The sequence below is a fragment of the Chrysemys picta genome, chromosome 1 (genome assembly GCF_011386835.1).
Source record: "Chrysemys picta bellii isolate R12L10 chromosome 1, ASM1138683v2, whole genome shotgun sequence".
Taxonomy (NCBI): Eukaryota; Metazoa; Chordata; order Testudines; family Emydidae; genus Chrysemys; species Chrysemys picta.
This window is the reverse complement of record NC_088791.1, coordinates 80473085-80488176: the sequence shown is the minus strand read 5'-3', so window position 1 is coordinate 80488176 and position 15092 is coordinate 80473085. Positions and strand designations below refer to the sequence as shown.

The 15092-nt window shown below is 43.1% G+C and overlaps 1 protein-coding gene and 1 long non-coding RNA gene across 12 annotated transcripts in view; one reads left to right on the top strand and one right to left on the bottom strand.

Moving 5' to 3' along the window:
• Positions 1-2130: 2130 nt before the first annotated feature.
• On the bottom strand, positions 2131-8405 carry LOC122174645 (uncharacterized). Its single transcript, XR_006176738.2, has 2 exons — positions 8269-8405; positions 2131-3192 (listed from the first exon to the last, which is right to left on the bottom strand). It is a non-coding gene; the product is annotated as an uncharacterized LOC122174645 (long non-coding RNA).
• The window catches only part of ATP2B1 (ATPase plasma membrane Ca2+ transporting 1), a 105074-nt gene continuing 97748 nt past the window's right edge, over positions 7767-15092 (top strand). For 3 of the 11 annotated variants that reach the window (XM_005279137.5, XM_024107412.3, XM_042859836.2), the window contains exon 1: positions 7767-7905. The gene's annotated coding sequence lies outside the window, so the exon portion shown is untranslated. Of the gene's footprint in view, positions 7965-8215; positions 8676-8903; positions 9114-15092 lie in introns of those variants that run through there. The other 8 variants (XM_065560336.1, XM_042859834.2, XM_042859835.2 and 5 more) reach the window with 8 other exon arrangements.

The window sequence follows — 15092 nt, the reverse complement described above, 5'->3', positions numbered from 1 at the left end:
GCTTCAGCCCTTAGACCCCCCTTGCCACTGGGCAGAAGGATCCAGAGGCGACACGTGGGGAGGCACATGGGGCCAGATTTTTCCCAGATTTGCTGGGCCCGCATGGTCATATGGTGCAGCTGCTGGAGCCAGCAAGCTGGGAGCTGTGACTATGGGGAGATGCAGCAGCAAACAGCTGGGAGCTGCAGAGAGCTGTTGCTTTTGTTGCTGTCTGTCTGCACGGAGCTAAAGCAGTGGCCCCTTCCTGCAGCTCCCACTGTTTGCCACTGCCTCTCCATGAAGAGCTAGCACCTGGGAGCTGCAGGGAGGGGCTGCTGAGGATGGGGGGGGGCATGCTTCGGGTGATGTGATTCAAGCTTTTGGGGGGGCAAACTTTTGAATTGTGTTTTCCCCACTCACAACAGGCACCAGTCATCTCTGGCAGAAGCCTCTAGCCCCACCACCTTGCTGCAGGGCAGAAGTCCTGAGCACCCTCTCTCCCCCCACAGTTGGCTAGCCAGAGAATGGGAGCGTGTGGGGAGCTCCACGATGCACATTTTAATTGTAAAAGAGCAACATGTGGCTCACAAGCTTCAATTGGGCCATCCCTGTTATATTACACAGATCCCCAGTTTGTAATCCTGAAGCACTTATTCTTGTGATTAAGGTTTGCTGGGCCAGAACCAAACTTTTAATTGCTTACAAAATTTGTAATTATTGAGCTTAAAAACTGTGATGTGAGATTCCCCCCCCCCCTTCATGACCTCAGTATTTAAAAGCAGACGTGATGACTTGGAGCTGCAACTGACCAACAAAACAAAATAAAAGCATTTGTTTATGGTGTTAGAGTGATTAATGAAGAATTAAGCATTCAAATGATAAGTAAAGTGGAATGTATAATTGATTTTCTTCTGCCACCATTCCTTGGAGAGAGAAAAAAAAACAGGATGACAATCATTAGCTACAGTGACTCTTAAATGTTTCAGAATCTTCTTGAACTACTTGAAGTAGATATGCTAACATTTGCTAAAGCAACCTCAGGCCTGGTCTACACCTCTGAGCGGCATTGTTAAGCTCGCCTAAGTCCCTGTGTAGACAGAAAAATTCTTCCATCACCCTACCTACCACCTCTCAGGGAGATGGAGAACTTCCCATTGGCATAAGTAGTGTCTACACTGAAGCACTGCAGCAGCACAGTAGCATTAGTAGGAGACAATTTATTATCTGTCTCAAAACAGTTACCCTACACTGAAGAAAGAGAGGAACGGGCTATATTTATTCTAATACTAATTTCTGTGAGTCAGGAGTATGACTCAGAATGAGCAGTAATGTTGATGCTGGCCTCAGAGAGAGGGCTACAGTTGCTTCTGTAGTGATTTTTGTTTTTTGGAAGAGGGGAGGTCGGGAGAGAGTGAACTAACATTTGTAAACTGATCATAGAACAGAATACCACAGTGAACTTAAAGGGCCAGATCCTCAGTTGGCATACAGCTAGTGAAATCAATGGAGTTACACTGAGAATCTGATCTTAAAAACAAGAACACCAGCTTCATTAGTTAACCAGTAAAAAGCAATATTGCTGGAAAAAGGCTTAAAAATCATCACAGAAAAACAACAGCACTGGTGCAAAATCAAATCCAACCAAACCAACTGAGTATGATGCATTGCAATGCCAAATTCTATTGCTAGAAATCACAAACACTAAAACCACTTCTGTATACTGACAAATATAATTGGAAGTATTGGGTATGGGTACTGGGGGCTTTTATTGTCCTTTTGGAAGGCAGGTATTAAGAGATCGTGGAGTTGGCCAGGAGAGAGATGGAGAGTATACATGGAACATTCCAAAATGGTGAAATGTCATGTAGGAGAAGTCACTAGTGCAGGGGTGCCATAGTCAGGGCAACTGCACCTGTATGCCCCTTCTGTGGTCCAGCAAGGTTACCACTCTAAGCTCCTCAGCCATCACCTCACTTGAGTGGCAACACGTCTCTCTCCCTGCTGACCAGGATATTTCTAGATGGCACAGGTCCTTGTCTGTACTGTGACCTCCCCAGTAAAGTCATGCTGCCTAAGCTGGCCTACTTTACTTTTTTCCTCAGAGATGATAGACAGTGTTAGTGCCAACAATTATAAATGACCACACAGCTCTTTCTAAGCAAGAACTTTTATTCTTAAGGTAAAAACATTACAGAGAAAACATGTTAAAACAATAAGAGACCCTACACACATGCTAATAAGCTTACTAGAGATAACCCTAACTCCTACAAGGGCTCTGGGTGGTGATTAGTTCTTCAGACCCCAAACAGGGCTTTTTCCTGTGGTCACCAGCTTGTAACCACATTAACTCAGAACAGCTTCCCTGTGAGTCCCTCCTTTATCCAGTTTAGGCCTTTGAAGAGACTGAGTGGGTAATCAGTCAGATAATGGGTTTCTCTTCAAGGTGCAGCTTCAAAAGGATGGCTCTAGAGGTGAGTAATTTGCATGCCCCAAATATTTCCTAAGAACACTGCTCAACTAAAAGTTCAATCTTGTCTGCTCCATTGTTGTAAAAGAGTTCTTTGAAGCACATAACACTTCCCAGTGTTTACATTAGTCTTGTCTCCCCCTTAAAAGAAGTTACATACCATGCCATGATAATACATAAAGGTTTGCATTTTAATATAATGACCTCCTAAGATACTTTAACTTAATTCCATAAGGTTTGTCCAGGATATTGTCATATCTGTCACATGGGTTGGAGTGTTGGTGGTAGGCAATGCCTGGCTGCCCTGGCACTTTTTTTCCAGTGTACTGGTGAACATTTATTCTCCAACATTTTTTGTCATCTGACAGATGGCTGTAGAATGTTGTTTCATTTTCAACTGTCTCATTTCCTTTTCATGTTCAATGCTTTCCTTCATTCTCTAATTTTCCTTCTGAAGTGCCGTCCATGTGTATTCTTTGCTGCTCTTGATAGCAGTCTGAAGTGATCCTCCTCCTCCTCCATTCTCCTTTCCTCTTTCGCTCCTGCTTCAGGTTCTCCACCGAGGGAGGCTCCCTTTTCATCTCATTCAGGTCCAAGAGAATGATATCCTTCACTGTTGGTTTTGTTTGGTTGGTTGGTTTTGGGTTTTTTTTTAATGTAGGTTTTGAGTCTATCTACATGAAGTACTTTCCTTTGTACTCTTCTGTCTGTAATGAGGCTGTCGAGTTGCTGTGTTGTAGCAGTATCTGAAAAGGAAATGAAAGAAGAAAGAGTTAATGAAGATAATGTACTTTCTTTCTCTTTCAAATGTGACATGATGAAGATAAAGGTGGCTTGTGCAACAATCTACTTTGTCCCTAATTCCTTTATTCCTCTGGTTTATTTTTCATTTCTTGTTTGTGGGCTGCATATTATTACAGCAGGGAATACAAAACCTCATGAAAAATATTTTTTAAAGAAATTAAAATTTACCATTTTGGGTGGAAGATAGGGGAAGAGGGTGGTTCAGCACAAAGCCTTAAAGATGCTCTTTTATTTCAGGCCTTTGTTGGGAAATAGATGTTAAATGCAGGCCTACAGGTGGACATTGGGCTCCTGAACATTCCAGCCAAAGTCCAAGGAGTCTTGTTTACAATAGGTCAGTTACACCCTGATAAATCTGCACTGGAGATTACCAAGAAAGGAGCCTAGCAGTGATAGAGAGGCCATGTCCATCTTAGAGGAGGCTGAGGGAAGGTTGCTTTGCTTCACAACCTCATTGCTAAGCTGCATGAGTGGTTGAGTGAGCAATTCATTGCTCATGATCCCTAGAAGAAAAGGGGGAGAAAAACTGTTACATGAGCTAGATAGCTGCCTGGTCTTGCTAGCCAAGAAACTAACTGATTGACTGACTGACCCATGAATTACCTATTACTAGTTGGGGCATTTGTGCTTACTAAGTAGCTTAGTGTGATAAATAGATATGGCTTTTGAATTGGTAATAATACTGTCCCTGTGTATTTTCACACTTTTATTCTTTATAATCATTCAGGTGCCATTTTGTTGCAGATCACAATGATATTGGGCAGTTTGTGGGGTCCATAGAAGCTTAAGAATGTCCATCCTTTATTCACCAACATAACAACAAGTGGCCTAGAGTGAAGTACATAGCAGAAGCGAGAATCCAGTCATAATGGTACTAGTGGAAGATGAGAGTGCATGTTTGTTCACTTCGAGAAGGAGGCAGGAGGTCTTTGGTTTTTCAGCAATTGTTCAGCTACTGGGATGCATTCCACACCCTACTCATTCATTGCTGACCAGAAAGTGCTGGGATTGGCAAGGGGAAGGGGGGAAATACACAGACTTCCACAGTTACTTGTATCCACCCTTACAACAGTGGTTGCACCTTTTAAATCATTAGACCTGGTTCACAGATCCCATCCTCCTTTTGCCCAACTAAATTGGACCAAATATTAGAGACACAAGGTGGGTGAGGTAATATCTTTTATTGGACCAAATTCTGTTGGTGAGAGAGACAAGCTTTTGAGCCCAGACCTGAGGGAAAGCTCTGTGTAGCATGATAGCTTGTCTTGCTTACCAACAGAAGTTGGCCCAATAAAAGATATTACCTCACCCACCTTGTCTCTCTAATATCCTGGGACCATCTGCAACAACACCGCATATAATAATTGCTGGAGGTGAGATAGGGGAATTATACACAGGTAAAAGACTTCCAGGAAAATTGCTCCTGGGATACTCCAGGCAGGAACACAGAGAAAATAGGACTCTTGTCTAGAGTAGTCTGCAATAAGTGGGAAGGAACATTGTGGGCCTGTGCTGAGAAAATCAATTGAAAAGAAATGCCAATGCTTCCTGTCTACAGTAGCACTGAGATTGCTCAAAATGAATCAGTGTAGGTCTAAGCATTTACAAGTCTTGTTTGAAGTTGATGCTGCAAAAGTTTGGGCACCCAAAATTAGTGGCATATTTGGAAAATGTTAGCTTGTGTGTGTAAGACACAGGAGAAGGCCCTGAAGAAATATTTTTTGATTTAATATATCTCGGGAAAATGGGCAAGAACATTCTACTTATGAGGATTAATTTGGTAAGAATTTCAAAATCCTCAGATAGAAGACATTATAGAAGCACCAATAACCTTCCCCCCCCACACACTCTTTTTGTGTTGTATCTTGTATACATTATTGTTATACTTTATTGTAAAATAAATGTTAATACTACAGTGATGATACAGTGACTGAGCCTAATATTTTGAATCTTCCTATGAAAAATCTATCGCCTTCATCATCACAGGATCTGACATTTTGTAAATATTAAATCATGTCACATCATCCCTGGGAGATAGGAAATTATTATTGTTCCCATTTTATGGATGGAGAATGGAAGCACAGAGAGATTGAGTGACTTCCCCCTACATCACACAGGAAGTCTGTGGCAGAATCCAAAAATGAATCAAGATCTCAGTGTCTTAATCACAAGAACATGCTTCCTTAGCCCTTTTTGTCTAGCTAAGAGCTAGGAGACATGGCAGAGCTGTGCAGAACACATCTGCCAGTTTCATAAAGCTGTATCCAGAAATGCAATTTTCAAGTGTCTGGGGAAGTCTTGCTGAGCCACTGTGATCAGTGCACATGAGGACACTGAGTTGCAGATGGAATGCAAGAGAATTTCTTGTGATATATGGGTTTAGATATTTTATTTTCTCCTTCTGGGAAGAAATACAAGAAAATTTTGATATATTAATCTGCAGGATTTGTCTTTTTCATTGTTTTGATTTCTCTATTGGCCTCAAGAGATGTGGCATAAGGTAATATTTTTAGCAGCCTTCAACATGGGCAGGAGCCAATTAGTTAGCAGCCCTTTTGTGACTGCTTCACAGATTCAGGTAAGAAAGAATAACAGACAATGAAACACAACTAAGCGAATGGTAACGTAGTTAAAGTGACTTATTTATTTTCTGGTCCTTGGGGGCTGGTTTACATTGACTTCACTAGAATTTGTTTGCATGAAGGTTGCTTTAACCCACAAGGTTCTGTTACACCTCTCAGGCTTCACCACTAGCATTACACAAGCTTCTACATTTAATTTCCTTTTCAACTTTGATTTTAAATAGCTGTGGGGTTTGAGCAATAACTATGGAGAGATGGGGTGTTTATAGCTGGCTAAAAGAACTTGATGGACCAAACACAGCTGGCCATTCATTCCACTGAAGTGCCCAGCAGAGAGGTTGTGTCAAAAAGAAAAGGAAAATCAAAATAACAAAACAAAGAGCATATAGCAATAAATGTGTTTTATGGAGTATTTTCACTGAGAAGGGTGATCTACTGAGCTGGAGAAGGGGGGAGAGAGAAATCAGGAGTTCTGGGTTCTTGTTCCCAGCTCTGCTGCCAACTTGCTGTGTGTTCTTCATTATGTCATTTAGGCCCAGATTTTCAAGCCTCCACTAATATTCCTTATCCTTGAGAGTTCCAGGGCTTGACATAGAAAAGTGCTGAGTATCTGCAGCTTCCAAAGTTTCTTCAGCAGGAGCTATGCATAATGATCCACACCACTGAAAGTCAAGTCTGAGGTGTTGGAAGTTGGGCACTCAGAAGCTGAGGCAGTCAAAATTACTATGCGCTTTTGAAAATGTTGACAAATTCTATGCCTCAAATTTTCCCATTTTAAAAATGGATGTAACAATGGATATATTATCTTATAGAGAAGAGGTTTTATGAGGCTGGCTTATTTTTTAATATAAGATTTTTGAGATCATCATAGTTATATTATTATTAATAAACTGATATAGACAGAGCATTTTAAGGGAATTAATGCTTTGTAAAACAGCCAATCAGGTTGCATAAATCATCTCCATAACTTCCATTCAGAATTAAAAAACAAATAAAGCCACGGTAACTCGGAGCACTTCTCTGTAAAATGACACGTACAGAACTAAAACTGGAAATACATGAGGCAACCCCACGGGTTTTGCTGAGATGATGGAACAGAGAGAGGATTTACAGATCTGTCTTTGGGTGTGGGGGAAGGAAAGCTGTCTCACCGAAAATGAAATTTAAATCAGTCCTCGCCCTCTGGGGCTGGGGGAGGATTTTGCTGTGTGTTTCAATGAGACATTTACAATCAATCGCCCTCAGCCTGGTTTGAAGTGTCCCTCATTCACGCGGTCTAGGCAGCAGCCAGATATTAACTAGCTGCTTTCCGGATTGTGGTCACTGTAATTTGATTTCACCCTCAGACGGAAACAAGGGAGAAGGGGGGCTGACTCTGGGTAGTCAGCCTCCCCTCAACCCTGAGAAGGGTAAGATCCCCCTACTCTCCAACCTCCGGAAAGGGGTGAGCGGGCCAATTCCTCCCCACGCCTTACATAAAGCGAGAACCCTCTCCCCCTGCGAGTTTATACTCTCCTCTGCCCCGCCTATGCAGGGAGCTCCCTCTCTCTGCTCCCCTCCCCTGTGCAGGGAGCTCCCCCTATCTGCCCCGTGCTTGCAATGAGCTCCCGCGCTCTGCCTTCTCTCCTGTGCGATGGGCTCCCCCACTGCCCCCCTCCCCTGTGCACGGAGCTCCCCCTTGTGCCCCGCTACCCCGCGCAATGAGCTGCTCCTCCCTCCCTCCATTCCTACTGCCGCCCCCAGGCACGGGGATGGCCGGGGGGGTTTAAGGCGGGGGAGGGGCAGAGCGCACTGCACCCGCCCCCTCCCCGAAGAGAAGCTCGTAGCAAAGTCACCGACAAGCCCGCCGGGCCCCATCAAACGCCTCGGCCCGACCCACACACGTCATGGAAACAAGCACGTCATCACCCAACAGCCAATGGGAGAGGGGGAAGGCGGGGAGAGCGCCTGGCTCCGCCCACTCCTCCTTTTCCCGGCGGAGGCTCCTCCCTCTCCTCCCCCATTGAAGGCGCCGCACGTCTGGAGCCCCTTCACCCGAACAAGACCCCTGTCATGTGACCGCCGGGACAAGGGGTAGGAAGCGGCAGTTGCAGCGTGGGGAGGGGGTGGCTCGGCGAGCAGCGAACGAGTGAGTGAGTGACTGGGGGAGACGGGCCGCTCTGCCCTGCAGCCCGGCCAGGAGGTGCTGGCTGTGGGAGCGGGAGCGGTTACTCTGCAGGGCTGGAGCTCCGCGGCGCGAAGGGTGCTGCTGAGCCGGTGCTGGTAGGGGCCGAGCCGCAGCGGGGCGCGTGCGAGGGTGAAGCGCTGGCTCCTGCCCTGTGAGGAGCCGCTGCCTGCCGGGGGTGGGACTGGGGCCCGCCCCCCTCATTGCCTTCCCCCCCGTTGGCGGGGCGGGGCGGGGCTGGCCACCCGGAGCAGGGCGGGGGACGCGGGCACCTTGTGCGCCGAGCAGGCGGCGGCAGCAGCGGCAGATTCCCGGTGCGTCCCGAGGCGCCGTCCAGCGTGCGGTTGTGCAGCGGCCGAGGTAAGCGGCAGCTCCGGAGCCAGTAGCTGGAGTATCAGCCGGCCCCGAGGCAGGGCAGGGCAGCGCTCCCTCCAGCCGCCGGGTGCAGGGGCTGAGCCGCCGGAGGGTGCGGAGCTGCGGCTGCTTTCCGCCCGCCTGCTCTGTGGGCTCAGCGCCTTTGCCCCCGTGGGGTGGCCGCTAACCCCTGCAGCGGGCTGCTGCGCTGTATCCGGGGCGCCGTGTGACCTTGAGGGCGGCCGATACGGGGGTCTCCCCCTGCCTGGACTCCTGCGCGGGGCGGGCGTTGCTGCAGCTCGGACCTTCCTCGGGAGGAGACGGGGTAAGCGGCGCCGGCGCTGTGTGACATGTGTGCTGGGCTGGGTGATTGGGGGGCTGCAGCTGCCTCTCCTCCCCCCCCCCTCCCCCCCCGGCAGCACTGGCAGTGCCGAGCCCGGCTACCCCAGTGGGCGCAGAGGCGCTGTTCGCCGTGCGAGCTCCCTAGCTCCCTCCCTTCCCGGGTGCACACACCATAGGTGGTGCTTAGCCCCTGTTCCCTGCTGGGTTAAGTAGTTGGGATTAGTCGTCTGCTGCTGCACGGCATGATCATCCTCAACCTGCCTCCTTGCCAGCCCTGCATGGAGCCAGCTAGCCTCCGCTGGCCTGGGGGCGGGGGAGACGGCGCTTGTAGCTGAGGGTCTCTGCCTTTTCAGTTGCACTAGCGGACTCCCCTCCCCCCGGCCTTCCGCCGCTTTGTCTTGTGGGCAACTCCCCAGTTCAGGTTAGTTAAGAGCAGGCAAAGAGGCAGACAGAAATTCCCCCCTTTACCCCAGCGGACTTGATGTTCTGATTTATTAATGGCTAGACGGACTGTATGTGTTTTGATTCTGGACTAGGATGAAGGCATCTCTGCAACGCCTCTGAAATAGAGGGAGGACCATTGAGGCTGCTTTCAGCAGATTGCGGGAGGGCGTTTGTGTGAGCAGGGTGATGTCCTTCTTGTCCCACTTAGTAGCAGGAAGTGTCTCTAACGGTGGCGCTTGTATGACAGTGTCATCCTCAGCCAAATGGTGTATGTAACCTTTGGATGTTACACCACGTGAGTTTATGAAGAGGCCTTAATACTGGGGGATGATTGCTGCCTGTCGCAGAAGGGAGTGCTGCTGCTCATTCTGGAGTGAGAGGGGATGGGGGACATTCAGAAGATGGTGACTGGGAGAATATCTCACTAATGTCAGAGCAATTTTATTTTCCCCGCTGATGTGAAAGTCTAGAAGTTGGAAGAACTTCTGATAGGATTTCAGGAAGAAGCTTGTTGGGCATAAGCTTTATCAACTAGGTTTCCAATGACCTTGGAGGCATTTCATTTATCGTATTTTTCCCCCCTTGCAATGTAAGTGATTCCTACCAAAATAACTAGCAGTGTCTGCCTTAATTTGTCAAAACTAGGACATTTAAGGCTAAGAAGTGTCCCGGATGTCTCAGTTTGACTAGCTGTTAATGTAAGGGTTTCTGAATAGTGGCCAGTTTTAATATGATCTACATTGCCATTGTGGGGGTGAATTAAGGACAGCGTTCTGAACTCAGCATGAAACTTGTTACAGCATAATCCATTTCAATGTTTCTTCTTTCGTTTCATTTTTTGTAAACTTTAAATATAAGAAGGATGAAAGATATACAGTAACAATTGTTAGACTATTTTTATATTGACTTTAACCACCACCACCCCAACAAAATAGAAGACAAAAACAACCAAGTTGTTCTCTGAAACTGAGTTGTTGTATGCTGCCTTCAGCATAAAACTTATTTTTGGATAATTTTTTCAAGAGCTACCTATCAAAACTCGAAAGCTTATTTTGTAAACAAAGCATTAAGTGGACTTGTGTTGTGTTAATTACATTTAAAGCTGCTGCACTTTAGCTTAGGGGAAGGGTCATTAGTATCTGGGCCCAAAACATGGTGGGGTTGGGGTTCTGGAAGACTCTTGAGAGGTCCCTCAGTAAAATTATAAAACATGTTCTGGGAATGAAGCTCAAATAAAATATACCCTTGCAACATTAATATCTCATCATTTTTAACAAAATACTTGTACACTTGTGGGAAGGGGTACAGCAGTGTGCAAATCTCTGGAAAAAACACAGCTATAAATGTTTACAGGTGCTTCTGCAATTGAGAGTTTAAAAAACTTTGTTAAATGACCTTGATAGTTTCGTTTGCCATTTTTTTTTCTGTTCCATTTAGAAAGCAGGCAGTAACTGTCTTACTATAGCTAGTGAAAAAATTGTTCAGAATTACTAGTTGGGTTTTTTTTTTTTTTAACTTTTCAGGAACTTGTCCAAATTTTGCATTTATGGTATTTGGAACAATGAGTAAACTTTTTGTATATCCTTAAGCCATTGGTGTCTCTCTTGGCAGAAATGGCTTCCAGCGTACTAAACTTAAATACTTATGGCATAATGAATGGAAACTTTTTTTAGTGCATAAGTGGAAGAAGTGGTCACTTAATAGTAGAGCACAAAAATAGCTTTAGCCCCCCCACCCCCATGGTTTAAAGTGTGAAATCGCAGGTTTGGAACCAACGTTGTGGGGTGCTTATTTTCTTATCACTCCTGGTTTCCCTTTACTGGTAGCAGGCTACTGTGATGGTGGTTGCGTTTTTTTCATGTAGATAAGAATTCCGTTTGCTCAAATAGTAGGGGACTAGTAGGTCCAAGCTACTGCTAATATGGGCAAAACCACTTTTTTTTTTTTTCTAGGCAGTATGCCAATGTACCCCAATTCTTAACTGCAATCCTTTACTATATTAGTCAAATTCCTTCTGAGCAGAGACTGTCAAATATGCTGCTTATGCTGTGGATAATCGAGACCACAAAATTAATCTTCACTTTTGATGCAAGTGAAATGAACTAACTATATTTTACAGGGACTTGTGCTTTACCCAACTCTTGCTATTTTTCTGGGTATTATGACATTATTCTTCATCACTTACCTTAAAAACGTGCTTGGAAATTTAAAGTGGAATCTTGTCTAGTGTCACTATCTCAATTCATAAGCACTATAGGTAGAACCTTTCAGTCTGTCAGATGTTAAATTTTGAGGATTTCAGTTGCTGTATTACGGTTTAATAGTATTTTTGCTCAACTTCTGAAAAATGCTGTAAGACCTCTGCTAAGGTAAACTTGTAAATGCTTATGAAGATCTTACGTAATGAAACACAACTCTGAGCTGTCTACTTATTTGAACCATACAGAACATATAGACAGTTTGGCTAGACACGAGGGGAGAGGATAAGCTGCAAGTACTCAAAGGATGGAAATGCCAAGGAAGGAGAAGAAATTGAGGTGGCTCTACATGATATGGTCTAGAGAACTGGGATAAAAATGAGTGAAGGAAAATCTTTAAAACTAACATGAAGACCACCACCTAGTTAAGGAACTGTAGATGTGGGGAATAGTACACCTAGGAGATGTGGTAGAAATTGTGCTGCCTGAGTAACTGAAAAATAACGGTAAAGCTGTTATGCCATAGGGAATAATTCTGTGTTGGCACATAGATGGACAAGATAACCTAGTCTTTTCCAACTCAAATTTCTTTCATTAATATAGAGTAAATATTAATGGCACTCAAGTATTCTTTAGACAACTAAAATGTCACTGGACCTCAGTGCAGTAGAACTTCAGATAGACATTTGGATGTGCAAATTTTTCATGGATATTAGGCTTTTAATAAAACCATGCAACATAAACAAGAGATACCTACATTGTTCAAAAATATACAATGTTATTACATTTTAACTACAAGTTTACTATGTTCTTAACCACTTTACTTTTGTAAATTTTCTAAATTAAATATAAAAAGAAATTCATACTTAATCTTGTTGCATATACTTAATATTTCTAAATACTTTCTATAAGTGAATTAGAATGGTTTTAATAGTGTATACCCTGAAAAAAAAATCTATCTTTGTTTAAAGGAGAAACAGCACAATACAATGAAGTGTAAGAAGGGTGTTTATTCTTAAACATATTCTGTTTTTGGCAACTGAAACTGGTTCCAGCTCAAAGTAAACTAATAGAGGAAGATAAGCAGACCGTTTGTCTCTAGGCTTTTAAATGTAAACTTTATATGATAAGAGAAAATACCATGAATCTGTCATGCGCTAACTGAAGAGATTGGTAACAAGTTTGCTCCCTAAAAGAGAACCAGTACAGTCTTGAATTAAAATCTAATAACAGCTAGGCTCTTTAGTAATCTTAAGAACTTGCTTTGATAATCCATCTGCATTTTTACAATGGATTTAATTAAACTGTTGTATTAATATTCCATAATCAAACATCTTTCTATCCTAATTTTTGTGGTTTTATCAACTAGATGACTGTATTTTGCTTATGGATTGAGACTAGCAGTTTCTAGTAACCTACTATGGTGGGCCCAAAACTCACTCGTCTTGAAATGAGTTCTAGAGAACTATAGTCCTTACATCTATTTACCATACTGAATAACTTCCCTCTTGAAGGTACCAATTTCTTTTTTGTGGCACAAAAATGATAAATGTTAAAATAGGGCAAAATATGTATTTCTAATCATTTTATCCATCTGGCTTTACAGTGAAGTAAGTGCTGCTGCTGCTTATTGGAAACCAGATGCCTCAGTCTAAAAATCAAAATAGATAACTGGTTTATTGACACATTCTTATCTGGAAGATGTTTGGCTTGTTTAGAATTATTAACACTGAATTCTGCATGAAAACTCTTCTATCATTATTCATTTTCTTGAGTGATTAACTATTGTGTGGTTGCAACACTATCTTCTTCTCGTGTGAAACTTGGATCACCTGATATTAAAATAAGCTGAATGTAGCTGTCAGGCTTCTTTTCTTATTCACCATTCCTCTGTCTTTGCCCAAAAATAATCTTTGGGAAAAGAGAAAAGTTGCTGTTTCCTACTTTATATTTTTTTTTTACCATGTAACTTACAATAAGGAGGGACGCTGAGGGTTATTAACTCAATCTTAAGCCTGCATAGGTTCTTGCATCTGACTGTATTATAAATAAGACTAGATTCAGTATCTCTGTGGAACATGGCAGCACAGCAACATTGTACAACAGTTTAAGAGACAAACATAAGGGGAAGTACTATTACAATGAATACAGCAAGTGGGAGAATTTAAGAAGACTCCATCAGCTAACTTGCCTTGGACCTGGGATAGAGGTTTTTATACATGAGATCATTAACTCCCCTACATTGGGTGTCAGATAATAGGCTGGTACTTGTCCACATTATGTTTTTGTATAGCTTGCCTGACACTAGTAGATTTTTTTTTTCCAGAATTTAAGATATAAAACTTGCATTGCGAGTCCTTATGACTGGAGACACCCTTCCCAATCTCAGCTGAGTGAAACTGATGTCGCTATGTCTATCTAAGTAATTGTTTCAGGATGTGTGCAGGAATGTGAATTCTGCTGTCCTTGATAAATCTGACTTTTAATGCCAAATGCTGATCCTGAATGTCAATATTACCTTTTTACTCACTTAGTTGATGGTAGGGTGTAGGAGTGGAGTACACTAGGTTGGGGGTTGAAAGTTCCTGCATGGGAATGCAGGGAAGAGTATAGGAGAGTCAAAAGAATAAGGAAGAGGGATAGAAACAAAGGATAGAAATAAGGATGGGACATTAGGAAAGTATATTATGAATGAATGTGACATGGTGCTGAACAAACAATAACTAGGTCTTACTATATAGGTACCATATCCTCCCCTTCACTTCTGTACAGACCTATTACTGACATCAGTGGGCATTTCTCTGTTTGAGGAGTGTTTAGTCCTGAACTTAAACCATGATTTATGGGCCATAATTAAACACAACATTCCATTCTTGCTTCCAAATATTTGACACTCTGCTGTAGACTGTTAAGAGCTTGCTTAAAATCCATTTGAAAAAAGGATCTCTCATAACAGTGACTCCAAACATTATATTGGTGTAATGGCTTTACACCGACTTGGAGGAATGCTATTTCCTGAAGTGCATGTTTGTTTTGTTTTTGTTCCCCCCTTTAGAATCCTTCACAATTCAGAACCAGGCCAACCTTGCTCAAGTCCATGAGAGCCACAATCCAATAGCTGTAATAGAGGATACCAAGGAAGGAGAAAATGTGCCAGGTTTTTGACCCACCGATTAAGAGTTCTAAACATGGGACTTTTTTTGTTAGCACTTACAGTGAAGAACAGTGAACAGATCATGATAAAATCTTGTATTGGACATACAATCTTGGGTGGATATAATTGTAAATATATCTAAATAACTAGCAATAACCAAAATTTAGAGTTGAAAGAAACACTCAACTTACTTATATTGTCCATCTCATTCGTGTATTATATCAGAACACTACTAGGGGAACTTAAAGTTCATTTGAGGTAAAGTTTTCAGAGTCACTTTACTGACTTAGAACCTTTAGTCACTGCTCAAAATGAAATTTGGGCTCCTAAGACTGAGTGCTTCTGAAAACTTCATCCTAATTTTGTTAACCTTCTCTTTAAAACCTATAGGGATGTTGAGGATTTTTAAATGTATAGTGTGTGTGTAGAATATACATATTCTTTACATATTCAAAAAATCTTGTATGCATGCAATCCTGTATATTTCACACTGGTGTGTAAGTACTACAAACTGTCTGGTCTCTGCTAGGACTCTTTTTTTCAGGAAGGTGAAGTTAGGGTAAAATCTATGATCTTGAGGGTTGGATGTCACTTCTACTTTCAG